Source organism: Lepus europaeus, chromosome 10, assembly GCF_033115175.1.
Source record: "Lepus europaeus isolate LE1 chromosome 10, mLepTim1.pri, whole genome shotgun sequence".
Lineage (NCBI taxonomy): Eukaryota > Metazoa > Chordata > Mammalia > Lagomorpha > Leporidae > Lepus > Lepus europaeus.
In genome coordinates, this window is record NC_084836.1 from 50,198,425 (window position 1) to 50,220,385 (window position 21,961).

Below are 21,961 nucleotides of genomic sequence, written 5' to 3' on the forward strand. Positions count from 1 at the left end.
TTGCAAGATACAAGGATGAAATTCACAGATCCCAGTGTTGGAAGTAAATTATGATCTACATAAGAGATGTGATGGAGACACTCACCAAGAGACAAAACATCCTTCTCCATGCTAAGCAGACTGGTCTAACCTCTGCTTGTCTTTTGAAGAATGGCAGCAGGACCTAGTGGGACAATTGTGGGAGAGGATTATCTTTCAAACTTAATAAAAAGCAAGAATATTGGATGGTCACATTTACTGAGAGCATAGTAGTTTCCAGAACACACACTAATATACTGTAAAAGCTTTAATAGCAATAATCCCCTTAACAACCATATGAAATTAGTAGATTACTATCTTTTCTTTCAGATAAAGACACTGATCTTCAGAGAGGTTAAGTAACCCAAGTTCATCTAACTATTAAGTGGAAGAGCTATGCTTCAGAACCAGATAATCTGATTCAGAATTGTTGCACTTTACCTGGTCTATAACTCATGAGAGGCAATGTTCAGATGTATTGTGTGGCATTAATTCTGAAACCACTGCAGTTACTCTCTTCTGAGATATGTGGTTGAAGCTAGTCAGTTCTCAAAAAGAGGAATTGCATTTTCTCTGCGAACTGCTATTTCCCAGATACAATAATTTTATATTTTATAAATCCCTGAAATTAGCCCAACAACATAACATTTTATTCAAATCCAAACATCTACAACTATTTTAATGTTTTCATATCATCTTGCAGACCTTAACATGTGAGAGAACTTCAAAAATCCATGGAAATGGCCGGCGCCATGGCTTAACAGGCTAATCCTCCGCCTTGCGGTGCCAGCACACTGGGTTCTAGTCCTGGTTGGGGCACCGGATTCTATCCCAGTTGCCCCTCTTCCAGGCCAGCTCTCTGCTGTGGCCTGGGAAGGCAGTGGAGGATGGCCCAAGTGCTTGGGCCCTGCACCCGCATGGGAGACCAGGAGAAGCACCTGGTTCCTGGCTTCGGATCAGTGAGATGCGCCGGCCGCAGCGGCCATTGGAGGGTGAACCAACGGCAAAAAGGAAGACCTTTCTCTCTGTCTCTCTCTCACTGTCCACTCTGCCTGTCAAAAAAAAAAATCCATGGAAATGGAATTAAAAGATGAGTTTATTTTGGTGCAAAAAATTATGTGAAATCTGTAAAGTTTTTTCACAAAATACATTCTTGTGAACTTTTTGAAGATCTTTCGTATGAACATAACTTTGCAGTAGACTGATTTCCTCCTGATATTAAATTACTGATCTGCTTTATTCATTTCCTCATAAGACATTTATTGAGGTTCTACCACAGCCAAGCATTGTCTACACTCTGCCGATCATCATCAAGCAAAGCAGCCAAAACGCTTGCTCTCTTGAAGCATGCCTTCTTGTACTGACAGAGTATATCTTGTAGTAGGTACGTGTCAATGATGAAAAGTGCTTAGAAAAAGAAATAACAAGACAAGGAAGCCAACAGTGACAGACAAGGTGATTTTTTAAAATAATCTAATTAGAAAAGCAAGCTCTGAAAAAGTAGCTGCAGTAGAGACCTGAATGAAGTGAGGGAATGAGACATAAATATATATCAGGAGAGGTTTCTAACAGTGAAGGCATAAATACAAAGGCCTTGAAGTCAGAGGGCACCTGGTGTGTTTAGAGTAATAAAGAGGGAAGGGTGTTGTGGCATAGTAGATCCAGCCATCACCTGGAACATCTGCATTCATTTTAGAGTGCCATTTTAAATCCCAACTACTTTGCACCCAAAACAGCTTCCTGATGTGCCCTTGGAGGGAGTGGATGATGGTCCAAGTCCTTGAGTCTCTGATGCCCATATAGAAGATCCTGGAATTCTTAGATCCTGGTTTGGCCAAGCCCTGGCTGTTGATGGCTGTTACTAGAGCTAATAAACAGAAGATATCTTTCTCTTGTTCTCACTCTCACTCTCTCCCCTTGTGTCTCTACCGTTCTTTCAAATAAATAAATGAATCCTTAAAAATAACAAAGAAGAGCAAGGAAACCAAAATGAATGGAATGGAATAAGGGAGAGATCTGTAGAAGATGAGGACATGCTGTTAAGGAAATAATTTATGAATCAAAAAAAAAAAAATCACTCTGGAAGTGAGCATTTGGTGTAATGGTTAAGATACCAGTTGAAACACCAAGTCCCATGTCAGAGTACCTGGGTGGGAGTTCCAGCTTCAAACCCGATCCTAGCTTCTGGTTAATGTAGACCCTGAGAAGCAGTGGTGATGGCTCAAATAATTGGATTCCTTCCACTCATGTGGGAGATAAGGATTTTGTTCTTTGCTCCTGGCTTCAGCCCTGACCTAACCCACAGCTGTTGATGGCATTTGAGAAATGAGCTACAAGATGAGAGTGATTTCTCTCTCTCTCTCTCTCTCAAGTAAATATGACACAATACAATATAAAATAATAATTTTTCTTAAAACTCACTCTGGTTTTGTGTGGAAAATAAAGTACAATAGGCAGAGTAGAAGTAAGGAGGCCAATTAGAAGACTATGACCATGGTCCATGACAGTGGGAATTGAGATGGTAGTAATGAAGGTGGTGAATCATGGTTTTGTTTTGTTTTAAGATTTTTATTTGTTTGAAAGGCAGAGTTACACACAGAGAGAAGAGGCAGAGATAGAGAGAGAGGTCTCCCATCCGCTGGTTCACTCCCCAGTTGGCTGCAATGGCCAAAGCTGTGCCAATAAAAAGCCAGGAGCCAGGAACTTCTCCTGGGTCTCCCACATAGGTGCAGAGGCCCAAGGACTTGTGCCATCTTCTACTGCTTTCCCAGGCCACAGCTGAGAGCTGGGTAGGAAGTGGAGCAGCTGGGCTTGAACTGGCACCCATATGGGGTGCCAGCACTGCAGGCAAAAGCTGCTTTACCCACTATGCCACAGCGCCGGCCCCTTGTCTTGTTTTAAATTTTACTTAAGGTATATAAACTTCATGCATTTCATATATACAAATTTAGGAACATAATAGTCTTCCCTCCCACCTACGCTCACACCCTTCTTCCTCCTCTCTCCTATTCCCCTTGTTAATTTTTACAAAGATCTATTTTTTTTATTTTTGACAGGCAGAGTGGACAGTGAGAGAGAGAGAGAGACAGAGAGAAAGGTCTTCCTTTTGCCGTTGGTTCACCCTCCAATGGCCGCCGTGGTTGGCGTGCTGCAACCGGCACACTGCGCTGATCTGATGGCAGGAGGCAGGTGCTTCTCCTGGTCTCCCATGGGGTGCAGGGCCCAAGCACTTGGGCCATCCTCCACTGCACTCCCTGGCCACAGCAGAGAGCTGGCCTGGAAGAGGGGCAACCAGGACAGAATCCAGTGCCCCGACCGGGACTAGAACCCGGTGTGCTGGCGCCACAAGGCGGAGGATTAGCCTAGTGAGCTGCGGCGCCGGCTCACAAAGATGTATTTTTAAGATTAAACCTACAGTAGTGGTTCAACTCTGTAATTAACACACAATTATTCTTAGGTGTTTAAATTTTAACTGAAAAGTGATCCCTGTTAAATATAAGAGTGGGAAAAGAGAGGGAGGAGATGTACAATTTGGGACATGCTCAATCAGACTTGCCCCAAATGGTGGAGTTAGAAACGTGCCAGGGGATTCCAGTACAATCCCATCAAGGCGGCATGTACCAATGCCATCTCACTAGTCCAAGTGATCAATTTCAGTTCACAATTGATCACACTGATAGGTCTAAGAGTCAAAGGGATCACACAAACAAGTCTAGTGTCTGCTAATACTAACTGATAGAATCAAAAAGGGAAAAAACGATCCAACATGGGAAGCGGGATACACAGCAGACTCATAGAATGGCAGATGTCCTAAATAGCACTCTGGCCTCAGAATCAGCCCTTAAGGCATTCAGATCTGGCTGAAGAGACCAAGAGAGTATTTTAGGCATGGAAAGCCAAGACACTCTGACCAAAAAAAAAAAAAAAAAAAAAAGAAAGATCTCGGTGAGTAAGATCCCAGTAGAAAGAGAAAGAACGGGGCCATCAAAGAAGGAGGTACTTTTCTCTGAAGGGAGGAGAGAACTTCCACTTTGACTTGACCCTATCGGAATAAGATTAAAGTCGGCAAACCCTAAAGGCTTCCATAGCCTTGGCAACTCATGACTAGAGCCTAGGGAGATTACTGACACCATAAACAAGAGTGCCAAATTGTTAAATCAACAACAGGAGTCACTGTGTACTTATGTCTCATGTGGGATCTATACTTAATGTGTTGTCCAATGTGAAGTAATGCTATAACTAGTACTGAAACAGTATTTTTACACTTTGTGTTTCTGTGTGGGTGCAAACTGATGAAATCTTTACTTAGTATATACTGAATTGATCTTCTGTATATAAAGAGAATTGAAAATGTAAAAAAAAAAAACACCTTGGTGTTAAATTGGAAATTGCATAGAAAATTAATCAATTTTCAAAAAATATCATGTAGGATCTGTCCTTAATGTGCTGTACATTGTTATTTAATGCTATAACTAGTACTCCAACAGTATTTTTCACTTTGTGTTGCTATGTGGGTGCAAACTGTTGAAATCTTTACTTAATATATACTAAAACTGATCTTCTGTATATAAAGAGAATTGAAAATGAATCTTGATGTGAATGGAAGGGGAGAGAGAGCGGGAAAGGGGAGGGTTGTGGGTGGGAGGGAAGTTATGGGGGGGAAGCCATTGTAATCCATAAGCTGTACTTTGGAAATTTATATTCATTAAATAAAAGTTAAAAAAAAGTTAAAATAAAAAAAATTTTTAAAAAGATTAAACCTACAATAAGTACAGAGATCAACAAATAGTATAAGGAAACAAAAACACTTTATCAACAGTAGAGACAAGGGCTATAAATAATCATCGAATTTTAAAATGTCAATTTTACTCCTTTATATTACATTTTAGATACTCTATTTACGACATACCAGGGAAAATATATGGTATTTCATTTTGTGAAACTGGCTGATTTCACTAATTATAATAATTTCTATTAGCATCCATTTTGTTGCTAATGACAGGATTTCATTTTTTTAGTGCTGAGTATTATTCCATAGTATATATATCCAGAATTTCTTTATCTAGTCATCATTTGATGGACATATGGGTTGATTCCATATTTTAGCTATTTTGAATTGAGCTGCAATGAACATGGGGGTACAGATCACTCTTTCATATACTGATTTCATTTCCCTTGGGTAAATTCCCAGGAGTGGAATTGCTGGATCATATGGTAAGTTTATATTAAGATTTCTAAAGCATCCCCATACTGTCTTCCACAGAGGCTGCATGAGTTTACATTCCCACGAACATTGGATTAGGGTATCTTTTTTCCCCACAGCCTCACCAGCATTTACAGTTTGCTGATTTCTGTAAGATAGCCATTCTAACTGGGGTGACATAAAACCTCATTGTGGTTTTGATTTGCATTTCCCTGATGGCTATCAATCCTGAGCATTTTTTTCATGTGTCTGTTGGCCATTTGAATTTCCTTTCTTGAAAAATGCCTATTCAAGTCCTTTGCCCATTTCATTACTGGATTGTTTGTTTTATTGCTGTTGAGATTCTTCAGGTCATTATAGATTCTGGATATTAACCCTTTATCAATTGCATAGTTTGCAAATGTTTTCTCCCTTTCTGTCAGTTGCCTTTTCACTTTGCTGAGTATGTCTTTTGCAGTGCAGAAGCTTCTTAACATAGTATAATCCCATTTCTCAATTTTGGCTTTGATGCCTATGCTTCTGGGGTCTTTTCCAAGAACTCTTTTCATATGCCAATGTTTTGTATGGTTTCCCCAATGTTCCCTAGTAATTTGATGGTATCAGGTCATAGATTGAGATCCTTGAACCATTTTCAGTGGATTTTGTATAAGGTGTAAGTTACGGGTGGTGTTTTGTACTTCTGCATGGGGAGATCCAGTTTTCCCAACATCATTTGTTGAAGAGACTGTCCTTGCTCCAGGGATTGACTTCAGCTCCTTTGTCAATGATAATTTGGTTGTAGATGGATGGATTGATTTCTGGAGATTCTATTTTGTTCCATTGGTATACAAATCTGGTTTTTTGCCAGTATCAAGCTCTTTTGATTATAAATGCTTTGTAGTATGTCTTGAATTCTGGTATTGTGATGCCTCTGGCTTTGATTTAGTTGTGTAAGATTGCTTTAGCTATTTGGGTTCTCTTGTGTTTCCATATGAATTTTAGCATCATTGTTTTCTAGATCTGAGGATGTCATTGGTATTTTGAGATTACATTATCTGTAAATTGCTTTCAGTATGGACATTTTGATGTTACTAATTCTTCCAATACACAAACATGGAAGTTTTTTTCCATTTTTTGTGTGTCTTCTTCTATTTCTTTCTTTAATGTTTTGTACTTTTTATCGTAGAGATCTTTGACATCATTGGTTAGATTTATTCCAAGGTATTTAATTTTTTGTAGTTATTATGAATGGGATTGATCTTAGAAGTTCTTTCTTAGCCATGGCATTGTCTGTGTATACAAAGGCTATTGATTTTTGTATGTTGAGTTTATATCCTGCCACTTCACCAAACTCTTTTATGAATCCCAATAGTCTCTTTGTGGAGTCTTTTAATTCCTTTATATATAGATCATGTCATCTGCAAATAAGGATAGTTTGACTTCCTCCTTTCCAGTTTTTGTCTCTTGATTTCTTTTTCTTGCTAATGGCTCTGGCTACAACTTCCAGGACGTTGAATAATAATGGTGAGAGTGGGCATCCTTGTCTTGTTCTGGATCTTGGTTGGTAACACTTTCAATTCTCCCTTCATTCAATAAGATGCTAGCTTTAGTTTTGTCATAGATTGCATTCATTGTGTTTACTGTATTGAGGACTGTTGCTTCTATACTGAATTTGCTTATGGTTTTTATTATGAAAGGATGTTGTATTTTATCAAATGCTTTTTCTACATCTATTAAAATAATCATATGATTTTTATTCTTCAGTTTGTTAATGTGATGTATCACATTTATTGATTTGCAAATGTTGAGCCAGTCCTATATACAAGGGATATCCCACTTGGTCCAGGTGAATGGTCTTCCTTATGTCTTGTTGGATTTAATTAGCTAGTATTTTGTTGAGGATTTTTGTGTCTATGTTCATCAGAGAAACTGGTCTATAGTTCTCATTCTCTGTTGTGTCTTTTTCAGGTTTAGGAATTAAGGTGACACTGGCTTCATAGAATAAGTTCACGAAGATTCCCTCCCTTTCAATTATTTTGAATAGCTTGACAAGAATTGGGATTAGTTCTTTAAATGGTAGAATTCAGCAGTGAAACCATCCAGTCCTGGTCTTTTCTTTGTTATGAGGATCATTATTACTGATTCAATCTCTGTCTTGGTTATTGGTCTGTTTAGGTTTCCCATGTCTTCATTACTCAATTTTGGAACATTGTCTTTGTCTAGAAATCTATCCATTTCTTCTAGATTTTCTGATTTGTTGGCAAATAGCTATTTGTAGTAATTTTTATGATTCTTTTTTATTTCTTTGGTACTTTTTTTGTTACATTTTTTGTTACATTTCCTTTTTTTACCTCTGAATCTATTGACTTGAGTATTTTCCCTCTTTTAAAAATATGGAATGCTTCATGAATTTGCATGTCATCCTTGTGAGGGGGCCATGCTAATCTTCTCTGTACCACTCCAATTTTAATATATGTGCTACTGATTTCTTCTAAATATCATTCAAATGTAGAGTTGATTGTTTTGTCCATGGTGAGAAACAAGAGAGTAAAAGAAGGTAAGACTGGGCCAGCGCCGTGGCTTAACAGGCTAATCCTCCACCTTGCGGCACCGGCACACTGGGTTTTAGTCCTGGTTGGGGCACCGGATTCTATCCCAGTTGCCCCTCTTCCAGGCCAGCTCTCTGCTATGGCCCGGGAAGGCAGTGGAGGATGGCCCAAGTGCTTGGGCCCTGCACCCGTATGGGAGACCAGGAGAAGCACCTGGCTCCTGCCTTCGGATCAGTTAGATGCGCCGGCCGCAGCGGCCTTGGAGGGTGAACCAGCGGCAAAAAGGAAGACCTTTCTCTCTGTCTCTCTCTCTCTCACTATCCACTCTGCCTGTCAAAAAAAAAGGAAAGACTGATGGCTGGGACTTTTTAAAGCGAGCACATGGAAGCTTGAGGTTGTCAGTTACCGAATGGAAGAGAATTAAAGGAAGGGGTGGGTAGGAATCAGGAATTTACTGTTGACAGCATCAATTTACCTTAGTATGTCAATTATGCCATTGGATATTTAAGTTTAAAGTTCTAAGAAGGAGGTCCTGGATAATCTAGACCAGCATTTACAGAAAAAGACACCAAGAATTGAGTGTGGAGCTGCCCAAAATATGCAGGTAAAAAGATGAAGAATGAGCAAAGGAGACTTGGAAAAGAGTGACCATTGAGAAGCAGCACTGAGAACGTGTAGCATTCTGAAACCCTATTCTGGAATAGTTATCAGGGAAGCAGAAGCAGTCATGTGTGTCAAAGGCTGCAGAAAGGTCAACAAGATGAGAAAAATGAATTGACAACTGATGAAGCAACCCTGGTTTAGTTTACAGGAGCCACAGACAAAGAAAGGATGAAAGGTGAAAAAAGGCATTGGAAACTATTAATAAATATGGACAGTTAATTTGTTCAGATGAAGAGTAACAGAAATGAACGATAGCTGAATGAGGAGGTCTTTGATTTGTTTGGATTTTTTTTAATATGAAGAATATTACAACAAAGATGAAGGTAGATTAGAAAAATGCAATAATGTGAAATAATGCTGGAGAGGAAGGGAGAATTAGACAACATTTACCTCCCATTGTTGAACCATAATTTATTTGGTGCTACATTTGCTACTGTTCATTTGAGTGCTTCTGTTTTTCTTTTTTAATACAATATTGCAAGGAAAATATATGTGCCTGATTGTTTCTTATTTATTTAAATGTGTTCCTTAAGATAAATTTGCAGAATTTATTGGAATATTACTGGATCAAAGATTGGGAACATATTTAAGGCTCTTGACAGAGCCATGTTACTTAAAAAAATCAATTTGCCTTGTCATCAGTAATGCAAAAATGATTAAGTTTTATTGCAACCTTGCTAGAGTTATGCCATATACTTTGAGGCCGTAGTTTATAGAATCACTAGTGTTTCAACTTTCCATATTTTAATAGACTATTAGCTCCTTAAAGACAGAGGTAATACTTTAGTTATCTTTGTTCATTCCTATTTTTTCATACCAAATCTTTCTATACTAATAATTATAACAATCATTTATCTGAAACCCATCATAGTAATGTGCATATGGTATAGGCTGGGGTAAAAATCAGCTTTGGATTCATACCAGCCTGAATCTGATTCCCAGAATTATTACTTGGGCTTTGCTTAAATCACTTTAATTTCACAATCAATAAAAATTTAATAATAATCCTTATTCCCTAAGTTATGATGAGGGTTAAAATGAAGATATTTATATATCCCCTAATACTATGTAGGAAATTTTTGGTAGAAATAGTGGAACTTTTAGAAGAGCTATGAGAATGTATAATTTCTTCTTTTAATGTTAAAAGGAAAAAACCCTTTATGCAATACATCTTTTCTACAATCCATATAGTTCTCATTTTACAGTTTTGCTAATGACCATGAAGAAACTCACCATGAATTTCAAATCTAATAAGCATTGAAATAGCAAGCACCTAGGGTATCTCCTGGGAGAGCACAGGCTGTTACAGTAGACCTGCAATGTCTCTAGAAATAGTTCCAGGCAGTTACCCGCAGGTGACTAAATGAGGCTTCCTCTCTGCACACAGCTTAGAAAGCTCTGTGATTAGTCCAACTTGCTATGGTGAGGAAACAACACAAAGAGGCGTACTAATGGAAGTAGAATTCATCACAACAGCCAGTCAGTTTCTAAACAGGTAAGAGAATCCTTCATGACAAGTAGACAGTCTTCTGTGTCATGTTGTGAGGTTGGGAGAGTGATTACTGAGATTTAGGTCTTTCTGTTCATATGCATGTGCATGAGTCAGCAGAGAACCTTTGTGATATCTAGGGAAATGGCTATAGCATGAATGTCTGAAATTAAAAGAAAATGCTATGCAGTTATTCAACATATCTTAGTAGTAGAAACCCTACCAATCATAAAGGATTTCTTCTAAAATTCACACTATCCTAAAAAGAGTGGAATTACAAATACATCTATTTGAACAGAACTCAAAAGTTTATAAAAGATATTGGTGGCGTAGATATTTCTCTGTTTCTTTCAGTGTAGTTTATACACTGATTTGGGGGGAAGATGACTACTTTCATTTATGATAACTGGAAAAGGAAAGACAGAGAGGGTGATAGTAAACTACGTTGCTAAATCAGGATGTTTTATAATAATGGCATCTCGGGGACCCTTCCATTACATGCAGATTTCACTAAAAGACTAGTCAGTGTCTTCCATCATAATCGGATGTGGGGGACCAATGAATGAAAGTCTGTGATAAGAAACATCCCTGCCTAATTCCCAGCTGGGGACCCTGGCTTTGTTGTTTTCCTTCAGTAAACCGAGAACATTATTATTTAACATTGGCTTCTCTCTAAAGAATTAGGGCTCTCATTAAAAAGTCTGTATGACTTAGTTAATCTGTATAGAAGGAACTCAGAAAACCTCACAAAGTGTTTAGTTTACTTAAGTTTATTTCAAAACTATGCATTGAGTGCCCAGTGTGCTCTAAACATTGCATGAAGTTCTAGGCATATGAAGATTAAAAGTAAGCATTTCGATTGAGTACTTAAAATAATGCAGTGGTCCTAATATTGATAAAAATTACAGATAATTTTGATTTTATATGCCATCTTTGATGATGAATAACAATGTTGAAAGTAGCATATCTGATGTTTCCGTCCATCTTCATAAAATTGGATTACTTTTCAGTCTGATTCAGTATTGCAGAAAACAATCATCAAGAGACCAAATAAATCATTTGACTTGCATAGTTAAGCTCTAGTTCCCATAAAATAGAGTTGCAGATTTCTTTTTCTTTTTGGAGTAAATCTCTGCTAAGAGACATGAGGGAAGGATAATACCAAATGATGGCTTGGCAATCATTTCAAAGCAGGATTTGGGATTCAGCAGTAAAATTTTACACCAAAGAGAAAGAAATTTTTTTAATTATAGGTATTTTCTTTTAATATCTTGTGATACCTACTTTTAATATGAGAGGAATAACTGTTTAAATTGTTCATTTAGTAGAAATTAAAGCTGTCAAGAAAATATAACTTCTCAAATTTGCACACCAAAATATCTTTTCCTATAGCTTCCACAGTCTCAAATCTGATTTTTAAGTTCCTATTGTGAATTATTCAGTTGATAACTGATGCTGGATTGTGCTGTATGAAATGAAATGGTTCTGTATTTAGCTACAGCAAGGCAAAATTGGCTATATATGATTTTGATTTTATATATCCTTTGATTTTCTGATCAATACGTGCATTTCTAACAATTCAGTAAATATGTAAGAGGCAGAGACGTTCTAATAATACCATGGCTCCAATCATGCTTTAAAAACAGAGAGAGAGAGAGAGAGAGAGAGAGAGAGAGAGAGATTCAATCTAACTATGAGGATGGAGAAGTAATAGCAGGAAGAAATTGGCACAGTCATGCTGTGCGTTGAAGTTATGTTACAGACAACATCACTCAGAATCTTCCGTTTCTGGAAATGAGATGGCTCTCAAGGTGCTAATCACTAAAATAACAGATTGTGGAAAGCCATAGGCTTCTTGTGACTTTGCCATATCCTTCTCAGATAAAAGGACTGCAAAATACTAACAGGTATTCCACCCTCCCTATTTGTTCATTTTTAGTTATGCAGAAAATTGCTAATCCCCACTGTGACAGAAAAATCAAGATGACTGAGAATGAAGGTTGAAATGACAATAAATAAAAAATGTCTTTTATTTGCATCTCAAAAACACATGTCCATAAACCTCATTTCATTTTACCATGTTACTTGCAGACTTTGTTTAGTTCACTGGAAGAGTAAAAACCAGAATCCTCTTACAGTCATTGAAGTGAAACATAAACTACTTCATGGAGGGAATCAAAATAAAAGTAAATTTATAACATCCTTCCATGGAGTGTTAGACTCCAAACCACCCTTGTGATCACACTGATGTTTCTGAACTTGTGTGGTCTCCCTGGCCCTTTGTGCCTCAAACTCTGGCATGAGATCAGCTCAAAGTCCCAAAAGAATATATTCCTGTTGATTAAATGTAAGCAAGTAAAAATAAAAGGTAGCCCTCTCTCTATTGAACCCACATCTGGAATAAAGCGCCAGGCCTGTGTGGATTGTTAATTTCTTCCTTTTTTAAAGAGGTATTTCTATATTTGACGTCTTGGGACAATAACAGTTTATAACTAGATAACAAAGTGCTTGGGGAGGCCGAAATATTATTATTATTATTTTTCCCATGGTCATCTATTTCAAAGCATCCCAAATGCCACTTACAAGTTAGTTTGGTCTCAGTTCTTACTGGATATGACAGTGAGAAATCCCCTCTGTCCTGTCAGAAAACTCCATGAACAAAGCTGTCATGTCTGTGATGAGTAGCGTCTCATCAGCTTGACTGGGCTGGCTGTAAAAACCTGAATTTATCTGACCTCATTTTCAGACAACATTCGCCTGGGCAGTGGGCTTTTTTCCATACAGGGTTTCTGCCTGGGCTCAATTCCAGTCATTCCCAAGTCAAGTTAGGCTGTGTTCTTCCTGGAGCATGAGAAATACTGAAGAAGCAGAGGAGGAGTAATAATGTAGGGGAGACTGCAAGAGAACACAGGAATAAGAATATCTGAGAAAAAAATAACATGCAGTACAAAATGGCTTATCCTGGGAGATGAAGATGGGAATTTCTGTTAAACACATAATAATGAGACTTGAAAACTCTGTTAAAAGCAGAGAACTTGCTATTATATTTGTTTACTGTACCCAGGATAATATCTATTTGTGGTTAAATCGTGATTTTTCTTCTGTCCCTAAAGGAGCTTGAATTAAATCCCTATTTTCTTCTATTTTATCCACAAATATGCTTTTAAGATTTATTTTTAGATTTGATTTATTTTAAGATTTATTAACATTTTATTGGAATGAAGTATACATACCAAGAAACATGTAAGTGTATAGATAAACAAGTTTTTGGTCCCAAATCACATTCATAACCAACATTCAAACTAAGAAAAACACATTATTAAAATATTTTTACAAGTATAAATGGATGCAAAATCACAAAGTATAGGAAAGAGGGTATCATAAAAGTGTATAGACTATTTTATAATTTATGGAACTTTACCTTTTCCAGGGAATTTGCACTTGGAAAAGTTAAGATTTTCACCATTTTGTGATTTTTAAAAAAAATAGCCTTATTTTATTCTAAATCAAATGACATTTGGAGTTTTCAGAACAATGTATATAAAAGTTCTTTATTTAATTGCTAAATTTTAGGTGTCTTTGAAAGCAAAAGGTCATTTTCATGAAGATGTTGTTAGATTTCAAAGGGAACACTAATTAAGAAGCATTATTAAATAGAGAAGATAGGTTGATGAAACAGTGAAAACTAGGTTATAAAGGGCTTTTCAAATGAATAGAATATGGGTTTGTAATCTAATCACTATAGCTTTCTTTCAATATTAATATTTAATTGTAGTGGTAGAAAAGAAGAAAAGGAAGATGTATATGAATCTAATCCAACCCCTACGAAGACTTCTGTAGGACCTGGGGTTTGGATTGAGAGTTCATGGTAGCTGTGATTTCAAGGCCAGAATGGAGAGTCTGGAAAACAGATGCTGAAATCAAAGAACCTTTCTTAAAACTGGCCATTGTGACCTTCAGCTGCAAGTATATATCTGCTCCAAAAGCAGATTGCATCAGTTTTGCAAAACCAAATTAGTTTGACCATTGTTGTTCTCCTCTGACCCAGATTTCCTGGTTGCCTTTTAGCTAAAGCTCTTTGACAGGTGTAGCAATCAATAAATATAAGCAGTGCAAATGCAGTCAGACCAATTCTTAATGTCTTGATATTATTACTGGTCCAGTGAACAACTTCAAGACCTTCATTTAAACAATAAAGTTGCTATACCATTTCCTCTGGTACTGAACATCCACACAATCAGGTAATTAAATTGTTTTCAACATCAGTGTATAGTTAATACATATTTTCATGCAATATTTACTGAGCAATTTTTATCTGCCAGTTCTACCTGTTTTATAGCTAATAGATTTTATAGTTCTTGTAGAAGTATTATGAAAGAGTGACGTTATCATCCCCATTTGACAGATGGAAAAAAACTGAGGTTCAGAGAGTTAATAATTTTACAAATCTACTCAGCCCAGGTTTGAACCCACGTCTGCCTAACTATCCCGTGTTTTTAACTATTATTTGATTATGTGGCAAAGCTTCTAACTTGGTATTTGGCCACCTATATACAGCTTCCAAACATACAAGCACAGTTATTTTGTCAAATTTTGCTAAGTCTCCCTAGCAATTTTGAAAACAGAATAGGTAAAAGTTTTTAAATGTTTTAACACAAAATTCACAAAGCTCCTGAATTTTATTCTTTTCCACAAAACTTGCCTCTTTCTAATCAAGAAATTAGATGTCTTTTTTTCATTCACTACCAATATGTATTTAACTCCTACATGAATGTTTTAAATAATTAGATAATCAATTGATTTAGCATTCCACAACTACAACAGAGCAAGGATATAAGAAACTCATTAAGTTGATATAGTGGTTGTTTTTAAATATCTCAAAATATTATCCTTATCAAAACTGTAGTATTGTCATTTCATGTGTTATAAAGGGATGGCTCAGCTCTCTGCTATGGCCCGGGAGTGCAGTGGAGGATGGCCCAGGTGCTTGGGCCCTGCACCCCATGGGAGACCAGGAAAAGCACCACAGCGCGCTGGCCTCGGCGGCCATTGGAGGGTGAACCAACAGCAAAGGAAGACCTTTCTCTCTGTCTCTCTCTCTCTCACTGTCCACTCTGCCTGTCAAAAAAAAAATATATATATATATATATTAAAAAAAAAAAGAAAGGGATGGCTCACTAGTGTGGGACTCTTAGGAAGAAAGATGAAGTCATCTGAGATACTGGTGTCATAGTATAGAAGTTCATGTTCTTATAATTGGGGTTGGGTGGGCCAGTATTTTCTCATCCTATCTTTATCCTTTTATTCAGATCAAAAGTTGGTCTTGAAATTTGACCTACTTCTTCATCATAGATCATTCCTTCACCCTTTTAAAAGTGTCAGCATATACTGATAGCACATTAATTGTAGCAAATTAAATGAGCCTTGGGCAGAAAAGAAAATCTGCAGTTGTACATATTGCACCCATATTGCTACAGGATGAATTTCCACTTCCTTATGAATACCAGTGAAGACTCACTTGCCTCCCCGTGGACCATGAGCCACATATTGAGAATCAATGCTCAAAGGTCACCACTTACTTTCTCATCTAGAAATCCAGCAGCCTTTGTTTGGCCCTCATTTTCCTAACCTCCAGCAGAATCTGTCAGTGTGGAAAAACCTCTTTTGGAAACTCTCTCCTCCTAACTTGTGTGAAATCACTTACCTTCATTTTCTTCTGAACCTTCTACCTCAGTAGATATGCATGCTGAAACAAAAGCCAACTCAAAACAGAAGTTGAAGAGCCCTTTTCTGTGTGTTGATAGAGAGAATAGTGACTGACCCCATGGTGCCATGTGTTGGTGTGGACCAGGAAACAATCTCTTTCCTATCCGAGAAAGCAGCCCTGTGGAGAGCAAAATATCAGTTTTATTGATGGTTAGGCTGTTGGAGACGTCACTTAGGAGCATGAACTTGATCTTCTTCTATGACTGCATCCTTCTTAGACAACTTACTCACTAAATGAAGATCAACTCTAGCTCCCTCCTGCAATGACAGCCTTTACAAAGGCTTTACAAAGCCTTTATTGACTGCAAAGAGCAGATCAGATTATACAGTCTTGACAGGCAGGCAGACCCCAAAAGAATGCCTAGAGCTAGCCATGCCCCTGTGGGTGTCTTATTCAAATACCCCAGTTACACAAATCACTTCCCCTTATCTGGGGAGCCTAAGCAGGGTATGAATCCAGGAACATCACTGTGCTGTCACTGTCCACACAGATTAAACATCAAGACCAGAGAAAATATGTTTTCCTCTAAATTACTGGGAGGAAGAATGCATAGCAATGGGACAGGTACAGTTTGCTGTGGCAGTTATCACATTAAAATGGGTAAATATTTGTAAGATATATGTGGGTCTATGTGTTATATTTATAAATGCATATATATATATATATATTAAATGATAAGCTACAACCTATGATGTATCAGAGTTAAGCTAGCACTCGAAAAACCACAAACTTATCTCTGGCTGATGAGATAAGTAATTATGAATAATATTATTTTCTTGTTTCTAATTCTATCATAAGCATATTTGGTTTCTATAATTAGAAAAATGTTAAAACTCTCAAATTAGTTACAGGAAAGAGATGCTGACTGAGAGTATAATTTACAATAATATAGCATATAACTCAGAAAAGTTATATTAATTTCACCTTTTAGAAATAGGATTCAAAAGGTTGATGAGATTAATTTTTGTGTGTTTTTTATCCCCACTTCTTAAATGGCATAGTAGCCAAACTATCAGCGCCATTAATTACAAAAGAAATACAAATTGCACTAAGTCAGTTCTGGGTATTTTTCAATGCTTAGTATTACAGGAACACTACCTGACTAAACATGACCTCCTCAAAAGCAAAGCCCTGTTTCCGTCATCTTTATAAGACCTACCATGCAGCTCAGATTCTTCCTCTTAGCACCTACACAAGGCTGATCATGATGATTCATGTATTCTTAATTTCACAAAGATTTAGTAGACAGTCACTATATGCCAAGGCACTGTTCTAGGTCCTGGGTAAATAGCAGAGAACCAGATTGAGAAGATCCCACATCAATGGAGCCCATAAATTAGTACAGAGATATAGGATGAGCAAATATGTAAACAGGCAACCGTGAGGAAGTCACAAATGCTCTAAGGAAATGAAAGAGGGTGATGTGATAGGGAGGGCAAGGCTGGGAAGGCCTCCCTAAGAACTTGACATTTAAACTGAGAGCTGGTAGACCAGAAGGAGCTACCATACAATAATGTTTAGCAGATCTCAAAGCAGCAGGCAGGCAAATGTCAAGGCCATACAGGAAAAATAAGCGTAGCTGTTTGAGGAACTGGGAAAGGATAGAGCAGCTTGAAGGAGGGCTGTGAGATGAGGCTCAGAGCTAACAGGAGCCAAATAAAGTAGGGCCTTGGAGACTCACATAATTGAATATATCTCTAAACATCAGAGAATGTCACTGGGGGATTTTAAGAGACCAAGAGAAACTGAACTCTTTGAAAAAACAGTAGATTTTAAAACGGATGTAAAAGAGCAAGCAACTGTAAACAGAAGTTTTGCGGCCCTTTCTGTATGAAACATTAAGAACGTTCATATTTTGTCTAGGGAAATTACCAAGAGTAAGCTAACAGAACCCAAAAGATAAATGAAGATTAAAAACAAAAACACATTACAGAGATCAAAAGCACATTAAAAACAAAAAAGTAGAACAGATTCTGCTAAAGACATCTCAGGACAGAGGAGTGCAGACTAAGAAAATGTCAACGGAATAGAGATACAAGTGGTTAGAGAAAATAAATACATAAAACAATGTGGTTAGAGAGAAACACAAAGAATATACAACTGCATAATTGGTGTTCCTGAAGATGAGATCAAATATTTAGAAGAAAAACCAAACATTTAACAGGAAAGGATATTTCTGAAAAAGAGTCTGGACTCTGTAGACTTCAAGGGCATGCTACCTTGCAGGAACTATGAGCCCAGGAAAATACCTTGGTGAGGTTTTTTTAACTTTAAAGATACAGGCTCCTATGAGGTTATAGGCAAAAAAAAAAGTCCAAATTATCAACAAGGCATGCTAGCCTCAGGCCAGGATATTTTTCATAGCAACTTTCAATGCCATAGAAATTGAAATAATAGCAGCAGAGTTCACAATCAAATAAATAAATATTGAATCAAGAATTTAATATCCAGCCAAGTTGTTATTTATTGCTAAAGTCACCATAAATACATTCTCAGGCATAAAATACCTCAGGAAAGATGGCACTCATGAGCTTTACTTGAAAGAAGCTATGCAATAATGACAACCAAATAATGAGAGATACATCAAAATAAAGAATACAGGAATGATGACATCCTTCTTAAAAAGAAAGGAGAAAAACTGAGATTTAGCATTGATTCCATTTGAATATATCGCTAACACTATAGGACTATAGAAAATATAGCTGGAAAATATATTCATCATTGTAAACAATGCTAACTCCATCTCTTAGTGGTTTAATACAATGAAAGTTCATTTTTTTATTTTATTAACTTTTATTTAATAAATATAAATTTCAAAAGTACAACTTTTGGATTATAGTAGCTTTTTCCCCCCATAACCTCCCTCCCACCCGCAACCACCCCATCTCCCACTCCCTCAAGATTTATTTTCAATTATCTTTATATACAGAAGACCAATTTAGTATATACTAAGTAAAGATTTCAACAGTTTGCACCCACACAGAAACACAAAGTATAAAGTACTGTTTGACTACTAGTTATACCATTAATTCACATAGTATATATAACACATTAAGGACAGAGATCCTACATGGGGAGCAAGTGCACAGTGACTCCTGTTGTTGATTTAACAATTGACACTCTTATTTATGATTTCAGTAATCACCCAAGGCTCGTGTCATGATCTGCCAAGGCTATGGAAGCCTTTTGAGTTCGCCAACTCCGATAGTTCATTTTTAACCCCTCTCATTGGATAGGAAGGGTTATTTGTATTTGGATAATGAGGGTCTATTGTGATTTGGAGGCTCAGGCATCTTCCTTTGCATGACTTTGCCATTTTCAAAGAAGTTTTAGGGTCACCCTGGCCCCACCAAGCTTGTTGACAGAAGAGAGAGAAAGAGTGGGTGGAGAATGCACTTTCATTCCTTATCGCCTGAGATGAAAAATGCTTCTACTTTCACTTCCATTCCTGGTTGGAAACTGTGAATAGCATCATTACACAGTATATAACATAAATATTACAGAGCATAGTAAGTGAGAACTATTAGAGAGAAGTGATTATTTTCTCATTTTTGTAGCATAAATTGATAGATACTAAATTTTATAAATCAAGAAATACAGGTTTGTTATTTTGTTATTTAATGCTATGAACACTAGAAGAAAAAGATGTAGAACAACGATAACAGCAAAAGACCATATATCAAAAGACAGAAAACTTGGGAAGCATAAAAACAAAGATAACACAAAGTAATAAAACATATCTAGATCAGTTAAAAGAGCAAAAGTCAAAGGGATAAACTAACATGTTATAAGTAAGAAATCACAGGGCTGGCATTGTAGCACAGAAGGCTAAACCCCTACTTGCAATGCCAGCATCCCATGCCAGTTTGAGTCCCTGCTATTCTGTTTCCAATCCAGCTTCCTGCTCATGTGTCTGGGAAGGCAGTGGAGGATGGCCCCAGCCAAGGGGCCCTGCCACCCATGTGGAAGACCTGGATGGGTTTCCAGGTTCCTAGCTTCAGCCTGGTCCAGACCAGGTTGTTGTGGGCATTTGAGAATTGAACAAGCAATTGGAAGTTCTCTCTTTCTCCTCTATGTTTCACTCTGCCTTTCAAATAAATCTTTTATTTTTTTAAAAGATTTTATTATTTATTTACTTGAGAGGTAGAGTTACAGACAGTGAGAGGGAGATACAGAGAGAAAAGTCTTCCATCCACTGGTTCACTCCCCAAATGGCCACAATAGCCAGAGCTGAGCCAATCTGAAGCCAGGATCCAGGAGTTTCTTCCAGGTCTCCCACATGGGTGCAGGAGTCCAAGCACTTGGGCCATCTTCTGCTTCTTTCCCAGGCCTTAGAAGAGAGCTGGATTGGAAAAGGAGCAGCCAGTACTTGAACCAGCACCCATATGGAATGCCGGAGACACAGGCGGAAGCTTAGCCCACTATACCCCAGCACCGGCCCCATAAATAAACCTTTTAAAAAGTAACAAATTATTCAATGAAAATAAAAGCATATTTTATAGTAGCATATATGATAAACATGGAATATACTCCAGATACATTAACAAATGAAAAAAGCAAGTTACAGTGTAGCTTAATCCTACTTATATTTAATAATAACATAAGTGATTACAATATTATTTTTATATAAAAAAATTCCTAAAGATATTTAGAAGGATGCACAATAAATTATTAGCACTTACTTCTGGGAATTGGAGTGAAGGATTAAAGGGCCACACTTATTTTCACTTTCTACCATACATCTTTCTGTATGTTAAAAATTTTTGTAATAAGCATGACATTTTCAGAATGGAAGTTTAAATAAGAAGCAACACTAACAAAAAACTGAAGTCCAACAGTACTACTAGAGAGTTGAAAGTTATAAGCAGAAGGGGGAAGAGAGGTCAAGGAGGCTGGCAGAGTGGTCTTCAAAAAAATTTATTTATTTACTTGAAAGTTAGAGTGATAGAGAGAGAAAAAAAGAGAGAGAGAGGTGTCATCCATCTGTCTGAGCCAAAGCCAGGTGCCCAGAGCTCCATCCAGGTCTCCCACATAGGTACAGGAGCCAAAGTATTTGTACTATCTTCTACTGCTTCTCCAGGCACATAACAGTTAGGTCATTGGCCACAACACCAACCCCAATGGTCCTTGAGCTAAATATCCAAATAGTGCCTTGCCAGTAATCCACTCTTACAATGGGAAAAGGATGTGGCACATTTAATAAGCTTTAGGTATGGCTTGAGTATAATTTAACATGGGGGCTAGGCACGGGAAGTAAGAGTAGAAGGCAGAACAATTTTGTTGAATCAAGGAATTAATACCATTCATTAGAAAATGAGTTTTCTTCAAAGTATTTTCAACAGAATAATGACCTGGTTGGATTAGTATTTTGTACAAATAGCCATGGTATCCACATGGGGATTCAAATAAAGTCCATCAAAGATTAGAAACCCATTCTATTCAAACAATCCAGATAACCATAATGGTTGTCTGAACTAAGATGATGGAAGTATAGACTAAAAGAGATTGGTTCAACATGCAAGAGATGTTTAGAAGGTAAATGAAGTAGAACATAATTATTAACGACATTGTATTAGTTAGACCTGAGCTAAGTAATTTATAAAGGAAAGAGTTTTATTTAGCCCATACTTTTTTTTACAGATATATGTAGTATCTTGGAATTTTTAAATTTATGATGTAAGCAAAATGAATCTTTTTATCAATCCATTATCAAAGTATCTGAATAGTTCAGGGGCTTAATTTTTTTTTTTACTTTGAAAGTGTTTATTTTCATCTACGTGGAAGGCAGAGCGAGCAATTGAGAATCTTCCATCTATTTGTTCACTCCCCAAATGTCTTTTTTTTAACTTTTATTTAGTAAATATGATTTTTCAAAGTAGTTTATGGATTACAATGGTTTCCCCCCCCCATAACTTCCCTCCCACTTGCAACCCTCCAATCTCCTGCTCCCTCTCCCATTCCATTCACATCAAGATTCATTTTCAATTATCTTTATATACAGAAGATCGATTTAGTATATATTAAGTAAAGATTTCATCAGTTTGCACCCACACAGGACATAAAGTGTAAAATACTGTTTGAGGACTAGTTATAGCATTAATTCACATTGAACAACACATTAAGGACAGAGATCCTACATGAGGAGTAAGTACACAGTGACTCCTGTTGTTGACTAAACAATTTGACACTCTTGTTTATGGCGTCAGTAATCTCCCTAGGCTCTAGTCATGAGTTGCCAAGGCTATGGAAGCCTTTTGAGTTCGCCAACTTTGATCTTATTCCGACAGGGTCAT

The 21,961-nt window shown here is 37.1% G+C and overlaps 1 protein-coding gene and 1 pseudogene across 1 annotated transcript in view; one reads left to right on the forward strand and one right to left on the reverse strand.

Moving 5' to 3' along the window:
* The window catches only part of PTPRR (protein tyrosine phosphatase receptor type R), a 255,887-nt gene that overhangs the window by 102,988 nt on the left and 130,938 nt on the right, over positions 1-21,961 (forward strand). The gene's annotated exons all lie outside the window — the stretch shown is intronic.
* On the reverse strand, positions 7,588-7,682 carry LOC133769227 (U6 spliceosomal RNA; annotated as a pseudogene).